The sequence below is a fragment of the Mauremys reevesii genome, linkage group 1 (genome assembly GCF_016161935.1).
Source record: "Mauremys reevesii isolate NIE-2019 linkage group 1, ASM1616193v1, whole genome shotgun sequence".
Classification (NCBI taxonomy): Eukaryota; Metazoa; Chordata; order Testudines; family Geoemydidae; genus Mauremys; species Mauremys reevesii.
In genome coordinates this window covers 48,274,142-48,294,708 of record NC_052623.1, presented here as the reverse complement: position 1 = coordinate 48,294,708, position 20,567 = coordinate 48,274,142, and the positions used below count along the sequence as shown (strand labels likewise).

Sequence of the window (20,567 nt, the reverse complement as noted above, 5' to 3'; positions counted from 1 at the left end):
TTCTCAAAGCTGTTCACAGTGTAAGTCACTGTATGTGCTGTAGATAGTCTATGGAGTTTTCCCATTGATTTGGGTGGAAATGGACCTAGGCTCTTCATTAATAATGGCTTTGGGAGATTTTCTTGGTAACAAAGGTTTGACAAAATGCCAGATAAAAATTTGATATTTTTAAAACTTTGGGTTGTGTATTTCCTCTGTTCATATACTCGGTTTTCTACTACTCCTTTCTCCTAACTTGTTAAAAGAAAATAGAGAATGTACCTGAAAACAACTTATGGGATGGTCAGAAATAGAAGGGAAGCTTATATGTTATAGGTCCCCTGACAATGTTAATGGAGTTCTGGATTTGTTCCTTCATTGTCAGTTGTTGCAGGTGGTGAAATTCACCCTATCATTATTTCAACCAATGGTGAACAGAGAGAATAATGAGCCTGTCAAACTCCTTCAATGAGAGTATTTAGAATAGGAGACTCCTTGGAAATGAGGGGCTAGCAAATATACCATAAAATACTATTCCAAGCAAACTCCAATGTTGTCACAGTAAGTTACTGGAAAAGATAGAGCAAGTTTAGAGTTACCTTTAAAGATGCTTTTGTTTATAGAGAAGAGAAAAAGGCAAAATGAGAATGGTTATAATAGTGGATCTAAGCAAATTAATTTTTATACAATGTCATCTTTGTGCATGAGAAACACAAAGCATCCGGCAACTTAATTAATTATTTGTAAGGATACTTTTCATGTAATTTCATATAGTTGTTGGCATCCTTTTGTCTGCGAGAGACAATGGGAATTGCAGCCTATGATGTAGTAATTCTGGCATCATTCTGCTTCAGCATGGTTCTGGTCTAATAAATATTTCATTAGATTGTGGTACAAAGCAGAGGATAATGGCGATTTAAGTAGATTATCATGGACAGCTTTCTAAAGCAAGGAGAGAGAATGACAGCTGACAGGATGGGATCCGCCATCATATGACTGGCAGAGACAAACACCAAATTCCTTTGATAGTATTTCATAGTGTCCTCAGTGTGTTTCACAGTGCACATTTGCATCAGCAACTCTAATTCACATTTCCATAAATTAGGCTGAAATTTGATTAGGTCTCATACCCAATCTATAGCAGCAGACTCTTAATGTGGCTATTAATGTGTCAGCATTTTTAATGCACAAGTGTCAAGGTAAACTAGTCCCACATATTAGAAGGTTCAGACTATAAAGTTCAGTTCCAGAATGCAGTGTTTTTTAGAACTTTTTTTAATTTCAATAACCCCTCTTCTCCCCACCCTCACCTCCCAAAAAGAGCACCAGGACTGGAGTGGATGTTAACCACAATGTAACCCACAGGTCCCAGAGCAAAGTAACTGATGTTAAATAGCATTTTATTTTTGCTTAAATACTTTCTAGAAAATGTTTTTCTACTTAAGCCATGTTATTTTATACTCTTTGGTTTTCCAGAACAAACGATGTCTTGAGATATGACATTAATATCTTGCTGAGGGTAAAACAATACTTGTTCTTGTGGAGAGCACAACATTTATGTTCTGAGTGATTGAGTGAGACCGTTAATGTAGTCCAATACTTGCATAGCTGTTCCTGGATCAGTAATCACTATTGAAGACATTATGGAGTTGTTCATCATCTTAGCAAAAGTACAAGAGCCTTTGGGGGAAAGGGAGTCTTATGTAATATAATATATGGTTTCAGCATAAAAATTAGTTTAAACAGTACCACTGTGTTGTAGTGTTATATTTTTGCTCCCTAGTTTGTATGCTTTGAGGGGAGGAGAGGTGAAAAAAGAGAAGTTTTTTACCTCTTGAAAATGATGGAAGATCCCTAAGATGGAGGAAGCTTCTGTAGAACTTCCATTAACTTGCACAGAAGCTCTCGAGAAATAATTTGCCTCACAATACCAAACCATGGTCAAATGAGCAGGGACCATACTAGGCTACAGTCTGTAAAATGAATTGCCTCTCTTCTTCCAGGCTATTTAAAATATTCCTTTATTCCATCTCTTTTCCTTTTTGCACTTGTAAGTAATCAAGATTTGTTAAAAGCAAAGTGGGACAGTGAAGAGTTTATAGTTTGTTTTTAAATCTCTCTTTCATTAGAGTGTTCCTAGTTGTTTAAATAAATTAATTTTCAAAATCTTTTAAGCACTTCTATGACACAAAATACTATAGTACGTAAAAGCAACTTAGTTTCTTATGACTATAATGCTTAGTTAGTGTCTATAGCAACCAGCACATCCCATCATGAGTCAAAAATATGACGTGTAAAGCATTTTATTCCATCTATTCACTAAATGTCTGCATGGAAAGTCTCAGATATTTAGGCGTCTGAAAAGATATATTGTTTCTGCTGGGGTTTATTAAACTATTGAGTGAGTATTTCTTTCTCTTGTACATTATGTTTAGAGCATTCTTACATGGGGAAAAATGCAGGTTTTTCCTTCAGGGCAAAGGGAAGTAACTACTGAATTAAAGAGTTATTCTCTACTGTCAGAGACAACATATTTCTTTTGTTTCACTTAATACATTTCATAATACAACAAATTAAACATAGTGCTAATAAGACAAAGCAGTGATAAAATCCCAGTGTAACTTAATGGAAATTTTACAATAATAAAAGAGATTTGACACACTGGAAATTAAGTAGAAAATCTTTGGTAGCTTTTTGATGGTCTTTTTTTAAACCCATGCATTCGTTCCCTAAACAGTACTAGAAGTAGGAGTTGAAGTCTACACCTCCAGGAGGCTTTAAAATTATCTATGACAGGGATGTCCTCAGCCTGGTCCCCTTGGTTTCTTGAGCCTCTTTGGGTGTTTTGTTTGGTTGTTTTTTGCATAGGAGGAGTATTGAGGAAATAAAGGGATCTACAATCCTTGCCTCTGCATGGTCTGAGTTGTGCACATGTGCCAGTTTGGACTAGCTCTTTTTTGAATGAAAATTTCTGCAAACAGAGCATACTGTACACATTGGGCACCAGTCTGATCCCTTCTCCCTGTTAGTATGTGGAACTCATTGCCTCAAGATATTATTAAACCAGTAGTTTTGTACATCAATATATAAATATGTATATTATAATGTACATAATATGGACGAGATGGTGCCATTAGGAAATGTCTGTTACTGCTACCTCAGGGAGAGGCTACTTGTCTTCTACTGAACTCCTTTTTGAGCTGCAGCTAATTACCTTGTGGGTGGCCAGCCAGCTCTGTTGGTCAGCGCATCAGGGTGCAGGGCCATAGCTTTGCCTATTTCCTACCCCTTTGGGGGTGCATGGTACTGTAAAAGGAATAGGGATGGGCTACAATTCTGCCTGTCCCTTACCTGGGCCACATAAATGAGGTTTCTGGGCCCAGGGGACTGTTTTTGTCCTCTTCTCCTCAGTGAGTGCCAGACACAAAGTCAAGGCAGGCTTTGGCTGTATGTAAATTAGAATAACATATGTGGTTGCACTCACTAGAATAAAAATATATTGAGCCTCAGGTCTTAATCTGAATACCAGCTGGGCTCTCTTCCCATGTTGTTGTATTGTATTGTTAAATGCTTTATGGGAGGTTTATGCTTTTCTATGGAGCATCTGGAATTAGCCATTGGTAGAGACAGGATACCACTGATCTCTTCCAATTTGACAGTTCCTGTTTTCCCCCCTCTCTTATAAGCATTTTATGTTGGTCTTTGCCTCATTAATTTTGTTCTGAAGACTCAAAGGTGATTCATTGTCCATTTTTAATCTTCTTTTTTCTTTAAAAAATAAAAATAAAATAAAATACAATAAAAAATTCCTGTGCTGTGGTTAGTCTGACGTGTTAGGCATTTAGTGGTGGTGAGGTTTTGTTTTGGGTTTTTTGCTGGGTGACATGTTGTATGCAGTCATGTTCCAGACTTATGATTTAAGTATTGTTTTGACCACAATATTTTGATTACAGATCAGCATTACTAATGTCTTCCACATTTGAGGCTTTTTGCCCTCCCAATGGTTGGAAGAGCCAGAGTTGGCACTGTACCGTCATGTTTTTTGTGTGTGTAAATCTGCTTCTAGCTTCTAATACTTCTCTTGCCTCTTCTTAGTTTCTTCTTACCTTTTCTTTTGTCAAGATCAGACTCACTGATATCTTAACCAAAATATTTTTTTTTAACTATCAGCTCTACATTTGGTTAATGGAAACAGCAAAAGATCAGGGCCACTCCAGTGAACTTTCTACGTGAATTTTGAGAGATGATTTTTGGCTCTTATAGCCAATAGCAAGCTTTAATTCTCTTTCCTGACGCTGTCTACTTTGCTTTCAGTGGGACACTTCTTGGGCTGAGTTGAGTACGGTCCTAGGACAGTCTATCAGATAGCTTCTTGGTTCATATGTAGTGCTTTCAGAAAGAGTTTAAGGATAGTGTCTGACACGGGGTGCTCCATTCACCGCTGGTCTGGCGTCTCCTCCTGGCCAGCCCAGGGATTAGCTCATCAGGTCAACACCCCTTCCCCCAGTTGCATGCCATCACTCGGTCTGTCTCTCTGGTCTGTAGCCCCTCCTCAGCCCAGGAACCACAGCCTCCTCTAAGGCCAGGTCACTTAGCATTTCCCCTTTCCAGACAGTCTTCCTATTCACTGTCTCAGGTGCCATTCCCTCAGTGGCTGGTAGGAGAACCCGCGCTCACCCTCTTCTCTGGGTTCCAGTCCATAGAACCTCAACCCAGCAGTTCTGGACTTTACTCTTCCAGCCTCACTGCTCCTTCCCTGGACTGCTTCCTACTCTTCTGGTACCTTCCGAGAGGAGGGGGTACCAGCTCCAAACCCTCCTCCCTCTTCCCAGGGACTGACTACCCTTTTCCAGCAGCAGCCCCTGTCTGTTGCCAGCTTCCTGGCTTTCTAAGCAGTGGCAGATTAGCCACTGGATCAATGGGGCCCATGCCCAGAGATTCTGGCCAACCAGGGGGCCCTGGAAAAAATCTGCTGTTGGGCAGGGGAAGCCCTGAGCCCCAGCCACTGGGCAGGCAGGGCAGGGGAAGCCCCCACACCCCGACCCCACTCTCCAGCAGCAGCACCAGGCAGGAAAGGTGGGGGAAGCCCCAGAGGCCCCAAACCACATCCCCAGCAGAATCTGTGGCATGAGGGGAAACCCCCACAGTGGTGCCTGACTCCGGCAGAAGCCATGGAATGGGCAAACCCCCCCCCACCCCAGTGCCGCCTGAGTCTGTCCCCAGAAAGCCACGGGGCGGCAGGGGCAGCCCCCGACCCCATTCTCCAGCAGAAGCACCAGGCGGGTGGGTCGAGGGAAGCCCCAGCATCCGGACTTCCACTGCAGCCTTGGAACTGGAGGAGTGCTCACTCCCCACTGCGCCCCAGGGCCATGGTGGGGGGACAGAGCAGAAGGAGTGGGGAGGGGCCCCCCACTTGCTCTGGCCCAGGGCCCCAGGCAGCTTCTTTTCCTTTCCTGTTTATGTCCCCTGAGCATGACGTACCTACCCCCAGCTCTTCCATCAGTCCTCTTAACTTTTGTCCGGAAAAAATGGTTTGGCTGGCCAGGACTGTAAAGTTTTAGAAGAACCAACTGGTCATGTGACCAGTCCTCTGGATAAAATCTAGTCCAAGGATACCTCACGGCTATTTGAGGGAGTCTATATTCATGTTACGAATTGTGAAAAGAGGAGCCCGCACAAAAGAGCAGCCCTGATTTCAGTGCAGCATAATCTGCAATATTTCCATGGTTGTGTTAAATATGCTTCACATTACTACTTTTTTCATTTTTCACACAACTGTTGACAACATCTACAACTCGGTATATATTTTCCTATTTTCGTGGGTCTTTTTGCTTTCCTCTCCTCAGTTTTAAATTTTTTTTCCAGAGGTTTCTGTTGTTCTTTTGGCATTTCATTTCCACAGAGTTTGGTGCTGGTTAGAGAATTGGCTGTTCTGACTGTGGTTTGTTTGTCTACAATCACTTGCGCATTACACGGTGATGTCAGTGTTTCAATCTGTGGAAACTTCTCATTCAAATGTTAGTCAGAAATCAGACTTCTGCCTGCAGATTGAAGTCCTCATGCCTTCTGATCTTGTTTATTTTTATAATTATGTGAAAGGGTCTCCATTGCACTTGATGTGGTTTTGGAACTTACTCTTTTTCTGGAGCTTTGGCCTGTGCTTTGAGCAGATACATTAAAGTTGGGTAATGAAGTATGCATACCTCTTTTACACATCTGTTTAGGAAATGGTTTAGTTATTTTTGTGATCCATGAATGACTTTCATAAGCGAATATGCCATTGTAGGTCTCTGATGTTGTCATGCTGTAGGATGCGCCAAAAACAAAAAAATAGAGATGAATAAAATGAGACAGCAATATCTTTTTTAAAGGGCATATTGTGAATGTAAAATTATCTGAATAAATATGCACACAATGAAGAGGCTTCCTATAAACAAGAACACCTCTCTGCCTACTGGCAACTTATCAGCAAATCTCTCCTGGGGTATGTCTTAAAGTTGTATAATAAATTTGCTGCTCATATGACTTTAATCCTTGTGGAGATCTTAAAACTGTTACATTCATGCAGCTGTACCTAAGGTTGTGTCAGCTTTTCCCATATGAATTCGTTTTCACAGGTTTAAACTTTGCCTATGAAAAATCACCTTGGACTCAGAATTGGCAATATACAGCCAAATATTAAGCCAGCCTTAACCTAACTTTGAATTTTGGTTGTGCAAATTTTCCTTGCTTGGTTTTTCAAATGCAAAATCAAAGGCTACTTTCTGAAAATGTGGTTCACTTGATCAACTAAGAGCAACTTTTCTTAAAAATAAAATTTGAAAAAGTTCAGCAAGTTAGAAGCTTTTGGGGTATTTGGGTGTTTTATTTTATTGTTTTTTTTTTTTATAAATCTAAGGTTGCAGATGTTGGTATCATGACAAAGAGGGACCTGAGAAAATGATAATGAAGGGAAGATTTCAGACCAATTACGTAAATCAGTAAGTTGCTAGTATACAAGGAATATAGAGTCTTTCTCCTATTTTGATGTGTTTAAGGTCATTAGAATATTTGATGGAAATGGCTAATTGGAGCTATGAAAATGAGATACAGAGTTTCAAAGTAAGGATACTCAATCAAGGAAGCTCCTTTTCTTCCATATCTATTTACAGGATTAGCATATTAAACATAAAGGCAGTTAACAAAATGTAACTTGATTGCAGGTAAATCAGCTTCTAACAGAGTCTGGCAGGCCATGTACATGGGGCTTTAACCGTGGTTTGTAACATTGTTCCAATATGGACTGGTCCTTGTCCACACTGTTTCATCAAACTATGGTTAGAAACCAGATACCTATAGCTTAATTTGAAAAGCAGCATATGTAAAGGTCCTTTACACCTATAGATAACTGGCAGAATATCCAGATTTGTTGCCTTGGAAATAGTATATAGCTTTGTTCATGAAAACAAAGAAACCAGCCTTTTCCCTCAGAAATAAATTATAGTCCTATGGTAATGGGATATGCTCAAAAATCATATCATTATTCACAGTTTGGAATATGAGTTTGCTTAAGGTCCTTTATAGATTTCTCCAAGTCATTTGTTCTTGTATTTAGACGTTTCTTTGTGGGCAGCAAAGCTTTTTGCATGTTCTTGCAGAGTTGGTTTGAAGGTGTCCTAGTAAGTGTTTTCTTAATGAAAACCAACTGACTTTTTAAACTTAGAGAAGTAGCTACTGTATTGTACTGTACTGAAGGCAATGTGCATTGACATTAAAAATACATCCTAGAATACTCAAGGAGCTGACTGAGGAGATATCTGAGCCATTAGCGATTATCTTCAAAAAGTCATTGAAGATGGGAGAGATTTCAGAGGACTGGAAGAGGGCAAATATAGTGCCAATCTATAAAAAAGAGAAATAAGGACAACCCGGGGAATTACAGACCAGTCAGTTTAACTTCAGTACCCAAAAAGATAATGAAGCAAATAATTAAGTAATCAATTTGCAAAGACCTAGAAGATAATAAGGTGATAAGTAACAGTCAGCATGGATTTGTCAAGAGCAAACTGAGTCAAACCAACCTAATAGCTTTCTTTGACAGGGTAACAAGCCTTGTGAATAGGGGGGAAGCAATAGATGTGGTATATCTTGACTTTAGTAAGGCTTTTGATACTGTCTCGCAAGACCTCCTCATAAGCAAATTTTGGAAATATAGTAGATCTACCGTATTGGCAAAGGTTGTACGGTAATAGCCCGCCTCTCTGACTCAGCCAATCCGAGCAGGCTTTGTATGCATTAATAGATGACACCGCTTGCCGTGATTGGCTCAGCACGGTACATACAGTATCAGCACAGGGACGTTCTGGTTTGATTTTGCAGTTCGGTGGAGCTGGCCCTGCATCCCCCTTTAAATCCCAGCGGCAGCCCAGAGCAGCCCAGAGCCCTCTGAGTCCCGGCTGGGATGCTCTGAGCTCCCACGCAGCGGCAGCCCACTCTGACTCAGTCAAAACCATTTTAATTAAAATTATTTAAATCAAATCTGATGTTATTAAATGGTGTTGCCTCGGAAGGGGGGGTAGTCTTATACGGCGAGTATAGGCCAAAACCTATGTTTTAACTGGAAAATTAGGGGGTCGTCTTATACGCCCAGTCGCCTTATACGCCGGAAAATACAGTAGCTAGGTTGTAAGGTGGGTGCATAACTGGTTGGAAAATTGTTCTCAGAGAGTAGTTATCAGTCGTTCACAGTCAAGCTGGAAGGGCATATCAAGTAGGATCCTGCAGGGATCAGTTCTGGGTCCAGTTTTGTTCAATATCTTCATCAGTAATTTAGATAATGGCATAGAGAGTACACTTACAAAGTTTGTGGATGATACTAAGCTAGGAGGGGTTGCAAGTGCTTTGGAGGATAAGATTAAAATTCAAAATGATCTGAACAAACTGGACTGGAGAAATGGTCTGAAGTAAATAGGATGAAATTCAATAAGGACAAATGCAAAGTACTCCACTTAGGAAGGAACAATCAGTTGCATACATTCAAAATGAGAAATGACTACCTAGGAAGGAGTACTGTGGAAAGAGATCTGGGGTTCATAGTGGATCACAAGCTAAATATGAGTGAACAGTGTAACGCTATTGCAAAAAAAGCAAACATAATTCTGGGACGTATTAGCAGGAGTGTTGTAAGCAAGACATGAGAAGTAATTCTTCCACTCTACTCCATGCTGATTAGGCTTCAACTGAGTATTGTGTCCAGTTCTGCGTGCAACATTTCAGAAAGATGTGGACAAATTGGAGAACAGCAACAAAAATGATTAAAGGCCTAGAAAACATGACCTACGAGGAAAGATTGAAAAAAAATGGGTTTGTTTAGTCTATAGAAGAGAAGACTGAGAGAGGAAATTATTCCAGTTTTCAAGTATGTGAAAGGTTGTTACAAGGAGGGGGGAGAAAAATTGTTCTCCTTAACTTCTAAGGATAGAACAAGAAGCAGTGGGCTTAAATTGCAGCAAGGGTGGTTTAGGCTGGACATTAGGAAAAACTTCCTAACTATCAGGGTGGTTAAGCACTGGAATGAATTGCCAGGGAGGTTGTGGAATATCCATCACTGGAGATTTTTAAGAGCAGGTTAGACAAAAACACCTGTCAGGGATGGTCTAGATTATACTTAGTCCTGCCATGAGTGCAGGGGAGTGGACTAGATGACCTCTCAAGGTCCCTTGCAGTCCAATGATTCTATGAAAAACTGTCCGCATTTTGAGCTACAGTGACAGGAAAAGAACCTAAAAGCAGCAAAGAGTCCTGTGGCACCTTATAGACTAACAGAAGTTTTGGAGTATGAGCTTTCGTGGGTGAATACCCACTTCGTCGGATGCATGTAAAATGGATTTCCACTCCATACGGCTAAATGCAGTGCCTTGCATGGTGTCAAGTATCAGAGGAGTAGCCGTGTTAATCTGGATCTGTAAAAGCAGCAAAGAGTCCTGTATCACCTTATAGACTAACAGAAGTTTTGGAGCATGAGCTTTCGTGGGTGAATACCCACTTCATCGGATGCATGGAACCTAGGAACACAAGAATTGCCCAGCAGTGGTCCATCTAATCTAGTATCCTGTGTCAGAGAGTGACCAGATCCAAGTGCTTCAGAAGAAGATGCAAATACCCCTGCAGTAGGCAGTTCAATAATAACTTGTCCTCAGGGAAATTGCCACCTAACCCTCCAATTATTAGTGGGTGGTTTATGCCTGGAAGCATGAGGACTTAAACAGCCTTTCCAAAACTCAAATTGTGCGTTGTTTAAAAAAGTATTTTCTTTTATCGGTGTTGAATTTGCCACTGCAGTTTCTTGGAATTTCTCCTGAGGAGTCATTATGATCTGTTTTCATCAGTCCACGTGTAAGGAGGATTCTAAACAAATAAATGGTTGGCTGTTGGCTAGTGATGAGAAGACTGCACTAGAGCAGTGGTTTTCAACCTTTTTTCATTTGTGGACACCTACAAAATTTTGAATGGAGATACAGACCCTTTCGAAATCCTCAGGCCACAGGTTGAAAACCACTATGGTAATGACAACCTTTTGCTGAACCCTTAGACATAATCTGCACACCCCACGGGGGTCCATGGACCACAGGTTGAAAACCATTCCATTAGAGGATCAACAGCCGGAAAAGGTTTAGATTCTGTTCCTGGCACTGCCACTGATTTGCCATAAGAGTGTCATTATCAATATTATGTTTATTATCATAGTGCTTGGGAAATATCTGAGAACAGGGCCCCATCAGACACTGCACAAACACAGAGTAGTAGATGATCCATACCCAGACAAAGGGTAGGGAAAAGGGGTATAACAGAGTGATCGGTGTGATGGGGCCCAACGTCATGATAGTTCCATGATTTTTGAGGGTGGGGTGTTGTTGGGCAACTCATTGTATAGGGAGACTTTCAAAGGTGCATCTGGGGTCCAGAGCAGGGAAGGTTGTGGCCACTCTGGAAATTGGAAACACTTTTACAGCTGAGGCTGGGCAGTACGTAATAGGGCAGCTGTGACTTTTGCAATGAGCATTTAAATGGTTCTTTCGGGTCACACTTGAGTCCTCCTCAGGTCCTCCTATGAATGTGGCTGTGCAGCATTGTGGCTGAACAGGAGAGGGTAGTTAGAACATAAGAGCGGCCACACTGGGTCAGACCAAAGGTCCATCTAGCCCAGTATCCTGTCTACCGACAGTGGCCAATGCCAGGTGCCCCAGGTGGAATGAACAGAACAGGGAATCATCAAGTGATCTATCCCATGTCGCCCATTCCCAGCTTCTAACAAACAGAGGCTAGGGACTCCATCCCTGCCCATCCTGGCTAATAGTTAGGAGATACTGCTGATTTTTTGTTTAGATGCCATTTCTTATTCATTCCTTTGCTTGGGAGCTGAGAGGGAGAGGAAACAGGGTGTTACGGTTTTGTTGGGGGAAGGGTTATTTATTTATTAAATTTGTTTTTCTGATTTCTTGTCTTCCCCCCATGTTTAATCATTCCTTCCCTGGTGTTATGTTTTGGATCTCTGTGAGCAGGCAGCTCCAGTCATTTTTTAGATGGAAATTTTTTTTCCAATTAATTTCAAAGCATGCCTTTATTCCCTTACGTCCCTATGGTATTTATTATGGTGGTTTTTTACTTTTAAAAATCTGCACTTGAAGGACAAAATTTGACCCCCAAAACCCCAAGGAGTGGAAATAATCTCCATAAAAATGGGCTGACATTAAGATGGGTGTAAGGGCTTCAGAAGCAGAGGACTTGGCAGCAGAGCAAGCCCTCCTGAGTATCCCACATGGTGCTGTAGGTCAGACAGCCCCATCTGTCCCTCCACTGATTCTTGATTAACCCAGTTGGCTGTGGTGATGATGCTTCTCTCATGCCTCCCATCTTCCCCATAAGAATGAGCATGCTGGGAATGGAGGTAATCTTAATATGCTGTGCACTGAATAACCTCAGTTCATAGCATATCTACACACATGTGTGAAGTCAGTATTTGTGTAGTTGGCCTGTGGGCGTAAGATGCCCAGATTTGCGTGACTATTTTTGTTGGGTTTGATATTTATATTCCAGAAATGCCAAGAAAACCCTATCAGGATGGGGAACCATTGTGCTAGATACTGTACAAACAAACAAAAGGAGCCCTGATGAGCTCAAGATCTAAGCATGCTTCTCATCCCTTTTCTTTCCTCTTCGATGCCTCCTTCCCTCTAGAGCCATGGATAATTGGTGGGTGTGGGCCCATGTCCAGTGAGAACTGCAAAGTGTTTCTATTTTTTCCCTTTTTCCTGTTATATGACTGGGGGAAAGTTGCCTCTCACTGTAGAGCATATCAGTGTCAATACAGAGAGGGCTAGAGTTGTGATTTATAGTAGCTTGGTGATGCTGCTGTTCTTGAAAAACTGGTGAGAGATGTGAATGATAGTCCCTCAGGCATACTGTTCCTATGGGAAGATGTAGAATACCTCCTCCAATTCACTGTGTTAACAATGAACTTTAAAATAGAAGTCTACAAACATCTAAAATAGACATTATTGATACCAGATAACTTTCAACCTATTGATCAGAGGAGTCTGAGTTGTTTTTTGAAACACAGGAGACCAGACTGAGGGGCCAAGGGACACAATCTCTAAAACTTTAAAAGAAGTTATTCATTATTTTTAGCTTAAAGAAGCCTCGAGGGAAAAGAGCTCCTTAGGAGATGCAAAGGAGGGATGGCAAAACCAGTTCTGAGAGATGTCTGATAAAGTTTCAATAAGATACATGAGTTTTGGGGGCTTTCTTCCGGATCTAGAACCTTTATAAGGTGCTCCCATCTCAGCTGCCCATCATACAAGAAAGACAAAAGGGTAAAACATCATTTGGCCCCAGACAAAAGCTTTAGCTAGAGTTCAGACTGAGAACACATTGACCTTTAATGTGTAACATTAATAGAGTGTTACACTTCAAACGAACTGAACCCTCAAAAGTCAGAAAATTCACCTTTAAGTTCCCCAAAACAACTTTATCTCTGGCCTCTTTCCCCTCACTGACTCTCCATTTCTACACCCCACCATTCACCACTTGAAACAACCTTCAGTTTGCCGTGTTGTGCTCCAGTCCTAGGCTCCCTCTGTCCAGTACTTGTCCTTTCTACATTCAATTCAGATGGCCCTTCTGCACACTGCCAGGGCTCCAGCAATGGGGTCATTGAGAGCACACAGGAGAAAGTCTCCCTGCTCTCTGTTCCAGTGCCTGCCCCCCCCCCATCCTGCAGCAGTTAGGATATGCAAGTAAAGGAAAGTCCTGCTTGGCTTCTGCAGCTGTGGGCTGGAGCATGCTCAGTGAGCATCGAATCTTTGGGGAATTTAGCTGAGAAACTCCCAAGTCTCTGCTGAGCATGTGTGAACTGAGATTTTTCAGAGGGTTATAAGTTGGCCAAACTTGGGTAAAACTTCATTGGGACAGCAGAAAGCACAGTGCCAAATTTGAAGACCCTTCTGTAAAGCATGGAGGCACTAGACCTTTTCAAAGAAAAGGACTCAAGCATTTTTTTGATGTGGTCAAACAATGTATTTTTCCCTAGCATTGCTCTCCGAAACCATAGCACTGTTCTGGCTGAAACATTCCAAAAAAATTCAGCCCACGGCAGACACTGGCATGGAAAAAAATCTCAGCCCAGCCTTTTAAAGTTTGGCAAAGTTACCAGCAACTGAAAATAGGATCTTTAAAAAGGGAAGTGTTGGGGTGCTCTTAATAGGCAGCACTATCAGCTCTACCAGTTTCCCCATCTGTAATATAATTATATTGATCTCCTTTGTGAAGTGCTTTGAGGTCTACTTATGAAAAGCACTGTATTATATATTATTATAGTTCCTGGGGTACATGTGACTCTCTGGCCTGTATCTGGTGGCTGGGATGCAGAGTGAATGGGAAGCTCATGTTGGGAGAGGAGCTGGAGTACAGTAGATGGGCTCAGGGAGGTCCGCATTCCAAATCCGTGTATTATAGGTATTTGACAGTTTGCCTGCCAAGGTGTAGAGGGACAATAAGGTTGTGTTTGATGGGTTGGAAAAGGGGAAGCCAATGTGGCCAATAGCTTAAAGCCACAATCTAGCCCTTAGTAGTACAAAAGGTGTGTAACCTTTGCAGGGACTTCTCTTGAGAAATACATCATGTGTTTTGCTGTAGTGGCAAAATATACATGACCAGTGAGTGAGTTGAGTGAGTGAGCATTCATTTTTACAAACAAACAATAAAATCCCTTATATGTGTAGCACAAATAAACACTAGTGGCTGATTCATTTGTTGATCCTGTTATGTTTTATGTTTTATGATGAAATGTATATAAAAATGGAACAGCCTGATGTATCCATCATATGTCATTTTGTGACAAGAAGGAAACATTATTGCTCTAGTGGTTTGAGATTGTTTTGTAATGGAGGGATGAACTAAGAAAAATATTGTTCGGTTTGTGTATTACACATGATTTCAATGAAACATGAAGAATAACCGTGTTGAACATTGTTTGCACAGAAGCTGCATTCAGTAAATATATGTCCAAATTCAAGGCAGGTTTTTTAACAATATAGTGATATAAATGTTAGAAGAAACACTAATGAATCTCTTTAAGATACTGGCAGCTGTAATTGATCATATATATAGTAACATTGAAAATATATCTATGGATTTTCAATGTGACTGAGTAAAACTCCAGATAGATAAAAATGTACCGAGGTCATATCTGGTGGAATAACAGAAAATTAGAGCATGGCTCTGTCATGCTGTGTTTCTCTTCTACTTGGGAGAAGTGCTCTTGTTATGATGAGGGGGAGGGAGGTTGGGCGAAAGCTCATTGAAGCTGGTGGATGAACAACTACCCTTCATTCTGGATAAATGTAGAAAAACAATTGAGCTGCTTTCTAGAATAGATAGCTAAACAATAGGGGCCTCTGCCCAAAACACAGGCCACATGCAAGGATGGAGTAGTTGAGCCATGTAGTCTGAGAGGTATTCCCCAGGGTCTGATGATAAAACATAAGTGGCCGTGAACTGATTGGATTGCAGCTGTGTGTGTGTGTGTGTGTGTGTGTGTGTGTGTGTGTGTGTGTGTGTGTGTGTGTGTGTGTGTGTGTGTGTGTGTGTGTGTGTGTGTGTGTGTGACGCAGTAGGGAGCGGGGTGGATTGACCTGGGAATGTCGTTTAGTTTTACTGGGACTGTCTGCATAGGGGATGGGAGAGCAGGGGATGACTTTAGGTGAGGGATGGTACCTGAGCCTGTAACCTGAGCCCAGAAGTGGGGTGGGGCGAGTTGACACCTTTGCCCAGGAAACTGGACAAAGGGAGAGAAGGAGGGGGAGAGAGCCTGCTGGAGGGGTTTTTGGTTTCAGTTTTGGGCTGGCTGGGAAGAGGCAGGGAATCCCAAGTCTGGGGTCTAAGATCCTTGCCCCCTAGAGGGACCTGTCTGAGCGGTCCTGGTTGTACCTACAAGCCCTGCTTGGGACTGTGTTCCTGTCATCTAATAAACCTTCTGTTTTTTTGGCTGGCTAAGAGTCACAGTGAATCACAGGAAGTGGGGGGTCCAGGGGCCTGACTCCTCCACATTCCGTGACTGTGTGTGTGTGTGTGTGTGTGTGTGTGTGTGTGTGTGTGTGTGTGAGAGAGAGAGAGAGAGAGAGAGAGAGAGAGAGAAACACCACAGAAAGTTACAGAGAAGGCAGCAGAAAGCCAAGGGTAGCCAGTGAAGGACTTGTAGTGTGACCCTGAGAAAAAGCTGAGAAGACAGAGCTTTTGGGTAAAGTGCTGCCTAGAAAGAGGTTTGGAACTGCAAATAAAGAAGCTGTCTCCTGTTGCTTGTTCCTACTGTGTTGAGAGAACTAGAACTTTATGTAAATAAACAGGATTGCATCAAAGAAATATGTGACTCTCTCATCAGTTTCTCCTCCTAACAGAAACAACCTGCAAGACCCCAGATTTTGGCTAACCACTCAGTTCAAAAGGGGTAACGCTATTATACACTGTGTGCACTGAAGTGGGAAAAGTGCACTGTACTTAAATATTGCTCCTCATTTCCATCTGGAACCAAGTTTTCCAACAAAGTCTTCCAAAAATGTCCCAAAGATATGCTCATGGGGCCCAGAGTCTGCAACCCCCTAGTTATGCTGAGCAGCAATTTCTCATGCAAGCAATCCCATTGACTTTATTGGGACCCCTTGAGTGGGTAAGTGATATTTGTTGTGAATTTGGGTTGCAGACTCAGGCCCCCGCAGTGTTTTTTGTGCGTTAAATGCAGTGTTTGATTGTATGGCGATCTCTGTGAAATATGTTTAATGGTCTTAGCTAATATGGTTTGGGGGAAGGAAAAGCTTCTACATGATTCAACATGATTGCACCCATTTGGAATTTTCTTCTCAGGGGGCTCAGATGCCATGTGCTGAGTGATCTCTTTCTTTCTGGATCTAAGGTTTAAGGGTGTTACTGAAGCATTCTCATCCATGATGAGTATTGTCTGTTAACTGTTGACATCAGCTAGTACACTACTCTTTATAAGTACAATTTCTTTCTTTTTTTCCTCCCCCTTCCTCCCTTGGTAGAATCACACTGACTTTGTTCCAAGGTTTCAAGCAAACTGGTATATAATGTGATAATACACAGGAGATCTGTTGATTTTATTGTAAAGAATTTGGATGAATGGTCATGCACTTTGCCTTTGACATACCATGCAGGAAATTCCTCATTGGTCTGTTCAGTGCAATAAACAGACCTCATGCATAGAACCAAATCCTTGCTGAATCCACTTGGTTTTTTCATGCAAAGTTAAGAGTCATAGAATCCTGGATCTAGGGTTTCTAATGCTTGTTTAGCGATTGGAAATGGACTGAGAGATGTACATGGAGAGGATTTATCAAGCACACCAGAAGCATGTTTGATAGATGTGTTGTTATGGACTAGGATGCCTTCTGAGATGACAGGAGTTGATATTTTATATCTAATTGATTAGCCTGATGGGAAGCTAATCCTTAAACCAAGAAACACTGATCAGATAGAGCAGGTAAATTCTAGTTAGCCCTCAGGGTATTCATTAAGGGGCTCCTAGATGTTTCATAAAACATGCCTTAAGCAGAGCTGTGCGAACTTACTTTATGTGACTCAAGTGGGCTCTGCAGTGCATTTGTAATTACGTGTTACACCAGAGTCACTTTAGACTCCTCCTTAAGACTACATGAGCAGTTGAGAGAGAGAAAGAAATGTCAAATGGGGCAAAGAGAAACAAGAGCTGGGGAGGACATTGCCTGAGTTAAATTATGCTCATTAATTCAATTTGAGGCAGGAATGTGTGTAAATAAACCGTGGCAGCTGCAGCAGCTCTCATTTCTGCAGGGCTTTGGCAGGAATGCAGGGGCCAATGGACATGAAAACCTGGCTGTCTCTGAGAAATTGTAGGCAGACGGCTTTGCAGCCAGGAGAAGAAACAATCACGGAGATATTGACTGAAAAGATGCAATCATTTTAAGCAGATTTGAAAACTGTGCTGAGTGCCAAACATGTAGAACTGGAGGCAAAATTAGTATGGACTAGAACTAAATTATTGAAAAACGTTGGGCTTACCTGATTTCCCCTGTATTACAAGCATAGTTCAAGTTCCAAATGGCTATATAGTACGCGAACTGTAATATTTTAACAATGTCCTCTGATGGTGTCGCATACAGCCCCCAGCTAAAACCTCTCCAGCACATTATCAGCGATCTACAACCTATCCTAGAAAACAATCCCTCATGCATCCAGACCTTGGGAGACAGGCCAGTTCTCGGTTACAGACAGCCCCCTAACCTGAAGCAAATACTCACCAGCAACTACATCCCACACCACAGAAACACTAACCCAGGAACCAATCCCTGTAGCAAAGCTTGTTGCCTACTCTGTCCCCATATCTACCCTAGTGACACCATCAGAGGACCCAACCACATCAGCCACACCATCAAGGGCTCATTCACCTGCACGTCTACTAATGTTATATGTGCCATCATGTGCCAGCAATGCCCCTCTGCCATGTACATTGGCCAAACCAGACAGTCCCTATATAAAAGAATAAAGGGACACAAATTGGACATCAGGAGTGGTAACATACAGAAGCCAGTAGGACAACACTTCAGTCTTCCTGGACATTCTGTAACAGATTTAAAAGTAGCTATACTTGAACAAAAAACCTTCAGAAACAGACTTCAAAGAGAAACAGCAGAACTAAAATTCATTTGCAAATTTAACACCATTAATTTGGGCTTGAATAGGGACTGGGAGTGGCTGGCTCATTACAAAAGCAGCTTTGCCTCTCCTGGAATTGACATCTCCTCATCTATTATTGGGAGTGGACTACATCCACCCTGACTGAACTGACCCTGTCAACACTGGTTCTCCACTTGTGAGGTAACTCCCTTCTCTTCATATGTCATTATATAATGCCTGCATCTGTAATTTTTACTCCAGGCAGCTGAAGAAGTGGGTTTTTTACTCATGAAAGCGTATGGCCAAATAAATCTGTTAGTCTTTAAGGTGCTGCCGGACTCCTTGTTGTTTTTGTGGATACAGACTAACACGGCTACCCCCTGATACAGTACGCAACAGAGAGTTTGCTAGTCCTTGAGAAACTACAGTGACAAACTTGTCATATGTTTCTTTTTTCCTGGGATCTGACTGAATGGGTCAAAACTCAGAGCAAGTTGCCTAGAGTTCTGATATTTCATTTCTCACTCTCTCTTTTTAAGCTATTGTTTATATCCAGTTTATTTTCTCCTTTCGCCCAGTTTCCCTTCCACACTACTAACAGCACCTAATGGGAGATTTAGCAATAGAATAATTGCCAGGTCTGTGCACTCCTGCTGTCTTTCAATATCTGCCTCTGGGTCAGTAGCCTCTGGCTGGCTTTACCAATCTCGGAGAACTTGAATTTTAATAATTCTTTATTCTGTTCTTCACTGGCGAGAGAGTTCCTTCCTCTGAGCAGCAGTGCAATGAGACTTCTCAAATTCAGCAGCTGATCTCACACTTATGCGGATACAACCTTTAACCAGCCCAAATCATCAGATGTTCTATATGAGCCACATATGGTGCAGAAGTTTTTAGAAAATTTTTAAAGAAACATTTTTATTAGGTATGGGTTTTGTATCTGTCTGCCTGTAAAGACAGATGCCTTTGTTACCAGAAGTCCAACTGCACAGGGCTCAGAGGGAGATGGAGGTGACTAATATATTTCACAAAACTCTAAAAATGAGCAAAAATAGCTTTTCCACACATAATAATGGCCTGATTTTAAGGTCTAATGTCTGGAAACCTTTCAAAGCTGTGTGTCCTGTTGGAAGGATGGGACTCTCCCCACTCTAATGGTTTAAGTCTCCCATTTCTAGTTCTGCATGGTCATGAGATCACAAATGTGTAATATGCAATCCTGTACCAGGGGGAGGTATTAAATCTGTCCCGGGTGCAAGACTGAATACTACCCATTTGGGTCTCAGGCCAGTATAAATTTGCATGCACAACCTTAATTCTGCCTTTATGTGTATGCCTTATGATATAGTCTGTAACTTGATCACATACTACCTCTCAAATAATAAATTGTAATGTCATAGCATTTCTTCTACAGTCAACCTTAGATGCAGTGTAATACCTTACCTTACAGTGCTGTTTACTGCACTATATGCCAGACAAGGAATCCCTTGACATCTTGTAGATGAAAAATACATGGTAACATTAATATACAACATAGCACAGATTAAATATTACAATATAGGACAATGGTGAAAATTTGCTGTCATTTTAAGGCCACGTAAACTTGCAGTTGAATTAGCTTTGTAGTTAACTGCATAATCCCATGAATGTAAAGAAATTATGCAGTACAGATGTGCTGCCTAAATTATTAAAATGCATACCTTAGAGAGAAGAGAATATTTAATATAGGAAGTCTAACTCAATAAAGATATATTGGACCATTCTGACAATGAGAATAATGTAAATAGACAAGAATGAAAAAAAAGTCACAAGAGGCAACACGTGAAGCTCAGATCGTAGAAAACTGCATAGTGTGGTGTATCATCTGAAAAATGGTGTATGATCACATAATAAAAGATGGCATGGAAATACTGGCAGCAGACTTCCTCTATCACAAATATCCTGCACTCCATGGACCTCATTGCAAAATCAGAGCTAGCATATTCTCTCTCTCCAGTTCTGACATATTCCTGGACAACCAGCACTACTTTTCCATCCTCTTTGATTCCCCTACCCACAAATTCAGTCATCTCTGCCACCTTTGACTCCCACATCCTTACAGTGCAATGCAGGTTCTTACCAACTTTTCATGAGAAGAGTGACAGGATCTGATGCTTCCTCCATCCCTTCTTAACACCTTCTACTACTTCTCTCCTGTCAGCAACACTGAGGTTTCTCACCCACTCTCCTCTAGTCCTTCCACCTGTCCCAGAAGCCTTTACTGTCTCCTCACCTTCCTTGCCTCCACTCTCATCCACTCCCTGGCTCTCCTCCTTAGCTTATCACTTTCCTCTGACTCCTTCCTCTCATAATACAGGCAAGCTTTGGTGTCCCCATCTTCAGGA

The 20,567-nt window shown here is 41.6% G+C and overlaps 1 protein-coding gene across 5 annotated transcripts in view; it reads left to right on the top strand.

Moving 5' to 3' along the window:
- The window catches only part of ATP8A2 (ATPase phospholipid transporting 8A2), a 541,088-nt gene that overhangs the window by 413,987 nt on the left and 106,534 nt on the right, over nucleotides 1–20,567 (top strand). The window lies entirely within an intron of this gene.